This window comes from Taudactylus pleione, unplaced genomic scaffold (assembly GCF_031769625.1).
Source record: "Taudactylus pleione unplaced genomic scaffold, aTauple2 ptg000179l, whole genome shotgun sequence".
Taxonomy (NCBI): Eukaryota; Metazoa; Chordata; class Amphibia; order Anura; family Myobatrachidae; genus Taudactylus; species Taudactylus pleione.
The window spans coordinates 19,621,815-19,627,940 of record NW_028284581.1 but is presented as its reverse complement, the minus strand read 5'-3'; positions in this window follow the sequence as shown (position 1 = coordinate 19,627,940).

Genomic DNA, 6,126 nt, shown 5'->3' with positions numbered 1-6,126 from the left:
AGTTCAAGGTTTCATAACCATCCCACAGGATATGCAAAGCATAAAGAAAAAGCTCCAATCGTGTATTACCGTTTTATTTATAAAGACACCATTCAACATATAATTCATAAAATACAAATAAAAATGGACCCTTACCAAGCGCAATGGTCTACTAGTGTGACAAAGTAGACAAATCTCACTTTTTAGGTATGGGTGAAAGAAACCCAGGCGTCCCCAAGAATCACCAACCATCCACCGGGTAAGGTCCAAAAGAAATCCAAATCACCTCTTTCCAACGCGTTTTGATACCAATGTAGAATTTATTGCATGAACACTCTATTCCATAAATTACTTGTCATTCATGCGATATTATTTATGGAATAGAGTGTTCATGCAAAAAATTCTACATTGGTAGAACTAGTCGCCCATTAAAGGTTCGAATCAGCGAACATCTTCGCAATATTCGACGTGGGCTTGAAACACATGCACTTTCACAGCACTTTAAGAATGTACATGACTAATGTTGCACACATTAGGAATTTTTATGGGTTAAAGAAGGTTAACAAGGAAATAAGGTCAAATGATATCTCACAACTATTGGCAAAGAGTGAGATGCAATATATTATAATTTTAAAACCTTAATACCTTCCGGTCTTAATAGAGATTTTGAACTCAAATGGTTTCTGTAGGTGTTATTATTATTATTAGATTTTAACTTGTATTTAATTTTAAGTGTTTAATGTTTTATCTCTCTAATACCTTCTATTTTAATGCCCTTTTCTAAGATGGCTGCCATACAATCCATATAAAGCTGATCAAATGGGGGACTACAATGGCCGCTAGATGGAACGCAAAATACGTCATCAGTACCCTCCGCTATGTTAGACGTCCTTTGTAACATTGATTATATTTGGGATCAATCTGGAAAATAGGCCGCGAGTTGGAACATGTAATATGTCATCAATACCCGTCGCAATGTCAGGTGACTTCAGGGTGGAAAAAGACGGAATGTGTTACACGTCATCAGCATCCACCGCAACGTCAGCTGACTTCCGGGTAGAGAAGTTGATCATGAGGACTAACTTCGGGTGAACACCGGAAATGGCCGAACGCGCTATGTTTACCGGCATTTCCCCATCTGAAAAACACATGGACGCACACCTGTCAATCTCTAGGGACACAGAGGTAGAGGAGGAAGCAGATTCTGAGTTAGAAGAGGATAGGGAGTCAGTGAAAACAAAAACCGGACAGATTGTTAACTTCAAGGTCCGTCAAGGGCAATTTTTAGGTCATCCTGTAGTCGCACTGCAGGCACCCACAGTTAGATGTCCATACCTGTGCTGCCACAAATGGTCCAGGATTCATGTAGAGATCTTGAGATTCTGTACAGCCATATCGTAAGTGTCATGGTTCCGACAAGAAATAAATTTTTTTTAATACATGTAATTTTTTCAGCCTTTCTACATAAACACATTTTCAAGCATTGACTACTCCAAGAAACATTATTTAGTATTCAGCTATTTATTGCTATTTTTAATCATACAGTGATTAATATATTAAGTTTAAACACTACTTATCCCAAAAAGGCATGCACATTTTTAAAAACTAACATTATAGCCAACAGTGTAGTAGCCATGGGAGAAGCGGGCATTTATAGCAATATTAATACCTGTGCATTCCTTTAACATACAGTGATATCTTGCACCATGATAAGCCTTCTACACAGGAGAACAAGGCATGATTAGACAAAAGAGGAAACCATGATTACTCTGCATTTTCTCTCTAACTCAACCCCTGTACAACAGTCAGATGAAGCAACACCTCTTTCCACTACTGCAACAGAAATGACAACAGCAAAAGATGCAGCAGTGGACATTAATGAGAACATAACTGCTTTGGAAAGAACATAGGTAGACAAATTCTTGCTCTGCATATCAAATACCAAAGTTTCTTTAATTATTATTATTATTTTTTTTTAAATAGCACCTCATGACTTAACAATCTTTCTGGTATTTGTATTCCACAATCTGTAACCTTTGCTCTCATGGCAATAATCAAGCATGATGCACTTTATTGACTTTGAATTCAGCTTTTGGTATATGCACATAGGCCATATTTCCAAAAGATCCGAGATGTCTTAAGGTGCCCATCCACTAGAAGGCAGGCAAAAGACTGCACGATTATGACACTGTAATTGTGCAGTCGTTTGTCAGTCTGTGATGTGCCTACACTGAACGAGCAGTCATTCAGTGTAGGCACATCAATCATCCGCTAACATGCTCAACCTGACGTTATTGTCAGGTTGTCCAGCATGTTTGCCCGATGATAGATGTCTAAACAACCAGTGGGAGCACGCATCGCTGATCATTTTAGACATTTTTGCAAACGATTTGCAAATGATTTATGAATGATTAATTGATAACAATATTGTTATCGTTCAATCACTCACCCTGATCGTCTAGTGGATGGGCACCTTTACACTTGGTTTTCATTTTGACCATGCTGCTTTAGGGCAATTGTAGGAGATTTTTTCTTGAGATAAAATGGTGTGCACACAGCTTCCACCCAAAATTGCTTGTCTATGCATGCATCCTCTAGAATGTATCTTGCTCTTTCTACTAGTGCATGGATTGATCGATTACTGACACCATTTTTATCACGGGTATAGGCAATGGTCAATTGATGCTCTGTTCCATATTTTCTTAATTGTTTCACCTCTCTGTTGAGATAATCTCCACCATTATCAGACCTTAGGGTCTTGAGTCTGTAACCTGTTTGATTTTCTACAAGGCTCTTGTAATCTGCAACAGAAATCATTGAGTATCATCATCAAATGTAAATACTCAGTCAAATACGCTGATTAGTAAATTTGTGTTTTTGATTATAAAATGTTTCGGTGATATCCAGCGAATGCAAATCATCTTGAAACACGTATTTTGGTAAATGTAATCATTGGTACATAATACTGTTTCTCATATATCATGCAAACGTATCAAATAAAGTGTGTTTCTCTAGTATTTAGAAAAACATTTACCAACTTTTTTGTTTGAAAACTCCAAAATCCCATGTGGTTTACTGCAAATCGCCTTATATAACCAACTGCAAGTGTCCATGTTGCCCTACTGTATCGTACATAGACCAGAAGGGTCTATGATTGTGCGAGTCCTCTATTATGGAAACACAGGTCAGAAACTGAATAACATGTGCTGTTACAGAATGGGCTAAAGTGCACCTGCAGTGTGCCTGCAAAAGAAAAAGAAAACATATTAAAAAGAAAAAGACATTTGTTGAAAAAACTGTACTGAAACAAATATGTATCATAGGGGTAGACAACCTGTGGCATCCAAGTATGCACTCCCCAGTTTTTCTGGAAGGTTATACTAAAACTGTGACAGACATGATATGATGTGTAGTTCCATAGCAACTAGAGTGTCACAGGTTGCTTTTCCAAGATGTATAGTATGCTGCTTTACAAAGAGATGGTAAATTCTTATATTCTGAAACTCTAATAATAATCCAAAACAGGAACAGTGCTAAAAAGGCTAACTAATTTTATCAATTTATAATTCTCATGGAATCTGAACTAAGTAGTGATAGAAACACATTAATTAAAAAAGGGATTAGACAAACACTTGATTTATTAGAAAAAGATACATTCACATAATCATTTGTACAACAAATGCACAATAAAATCAAAGATTAGAAGCAATATTATAGCATATTATCATCTGCAACATTTGTATTGCTTATATTATGTATTCATAAAATTCTAAGGAATACGGAATTGACTCTATTCAGAATATGTAGTGAGTCTCATTATTGTCAGGTTACCACAATCCCATGCATTAATGCTGGAAATTAAGACAATTTTTCATTCAGTTGATTCTACTGTATCACTAATTAGTTCAGATTACATAAGATTTATAAACTGATACAATTAGTTGCTCTTCATAGCACTCTTCTCATCTTGGATCTTTTATAAAATGGATCAATGAACAGATTTCACACTAGCACCACCTAGTCAGTAACTTTATATATAGCTATATATTTTTTAAGAACTATTATTTGTGATGTCATAATAAAAAGGCTTTATGCAATGCTTAAAGCTGTTATAAATTACCATTACTATTACCATTGCTAATTTGGGTATATAATCAGCATGTCTACATTTACAATGCAACCTTTCAATATACAGTATGTACCATATTTTATGGTAAGCTAACAATTATCTACTATAGTTTCTCCCATTGTGACGTGGATGCTCCTTTTCCCAAAAAAATTAAAATTACCAGTGGATTTAGGTCAGATGCGGTCACAAGAAGTGATTGCTCTCTCTGAATGATGGCGACCGCTTCCTTTTTTTTAGTGTGGCCTCCTGGTTGCTAGCTAAGCTGTGGGTTCACCATCACAACCATCAGGGCTTGCGACAAGACCCTAAGGTTGGGTCTCGGCAACCACAAGCCCCAGCGAGCTTCCTGCTCATATCGAGCAGGAAGCTCCCCACTGACATCACTGATGATGTCAGTGCGGCAGGCCCACAAAATGGCAGGCGTTCCTTAAGGAACGCCTCTGTTTTTTAAATCATCCCCCCTGCCCGCCTACAAAACAGGCTGAGCTGTCGATCAACATCGACAGCCACCCCTTTTGTAGAGAGCTCGGGTGAGAAAGAGTTTCTCTCTTGCTCCAGGGCTTGCGCACGTGCAGTGCAGCCACTGCAAAAGCGCAGGGTTAACCATCGACCGGGTCTGAATGAGACCCTATATAACTGTAGTTTAATGCAGGTTCACTAACACATTCAGCTGAATATCTTATGGCCCCCATACATGGTTCAATTTTTTACCCGATATGGACAGTTTCAACTGGTTGTACAGACCAATCATATGAAAATAGGTGTTTTTGTGTGTTCTGCGCCCCTGATGTACGTCCCCGCTGTCCTCTAGTTGGATCGCAGATCAGATGGTTTTGCAGAGAGATCTTTGATATTTTGAGCACAATGTGATACACTTCTATGCATCTTATCGTATGATCATAACGATCAATCATACACCATTTGACCACATCTTATGAAGAATTTCAAGGGAAGAATTTCAAGGGCAATCGTACAACACATCTTTCCAACTTTGACTCGCACCATGTATGGGGGCCTTTAAGGAGGTGTGTTTAGCTACAATGTTGCCAGTAGCCACTGCTTGAGAGATTATATATCCCAGAGACTGACAAATTTGCATGTCTCTTATTAGGATTAATTTCACATCAATCCCCCATTATTGCATATATACAGTTCAATTACATTTACAAAGGGGGTACTTGTGTAATTTATGGACTTATTGCAGAGAGAACCCAAGTGTCCTACACTCATTATTACTATCCATCATGGTAATGTCTAAATCCTCTTCATGGAGAGGACCCTGACATCATCAGCCAGTGTCCAGCATCATTCCCAGTGTCCAGCATCATTCTCTACTATCCAAGTGGGCATAGAGGGGGAATATTACCTTGTGGTAAGTGTAGCGAGCCACAGAGCCTGAAGCATGGTGAGTGCAGCGAGCCCGCGAGAGGACAACTTTCTTCTTTAGGTTGGGTCAATTTTCGGTACTTGTGTACATAAAGTACACAAGTACCATTTAAAACATTCATTGGGTTCTCTCTGCAATGAGTCCATAAAGTACACAAGTACCTCAAATTGGATTTTGACCGAGGTGCACACAGCAGACATGCCGATGCGCGTTTAGCTGTTTTAGAAGCTTTTTCAAGGCAAGACAATTACCTCTGCTGCCTGAGGCTGTATTCATCCTGAAGGACCAATCACATTGATTCAACCCATCACTTGATGATCGGGACCAATAGCAATTCCTCTATCACTTTCAGTCAAGGTATCATGTATCAATCAATGGGGTGTATACCAATCAGATTGCAGCACTGTCAGACTGCATTCATCTGTCACATTAGGTAGCGGTAAGTATAGAATAGTTCAGGGACATAATACATTGAGCCACTAGGGATCCTTTTTTGAAAGCCTATCCCTCCCTAAATGACAGTAGTCATTTGTAGTATTAGGTTGTATATTACAAATAGACATAGCTTAAATTAAGTTTATTAGCCCGATCTTGATACATGGATTTTAGAGACTTGGGACACAGAGTACCT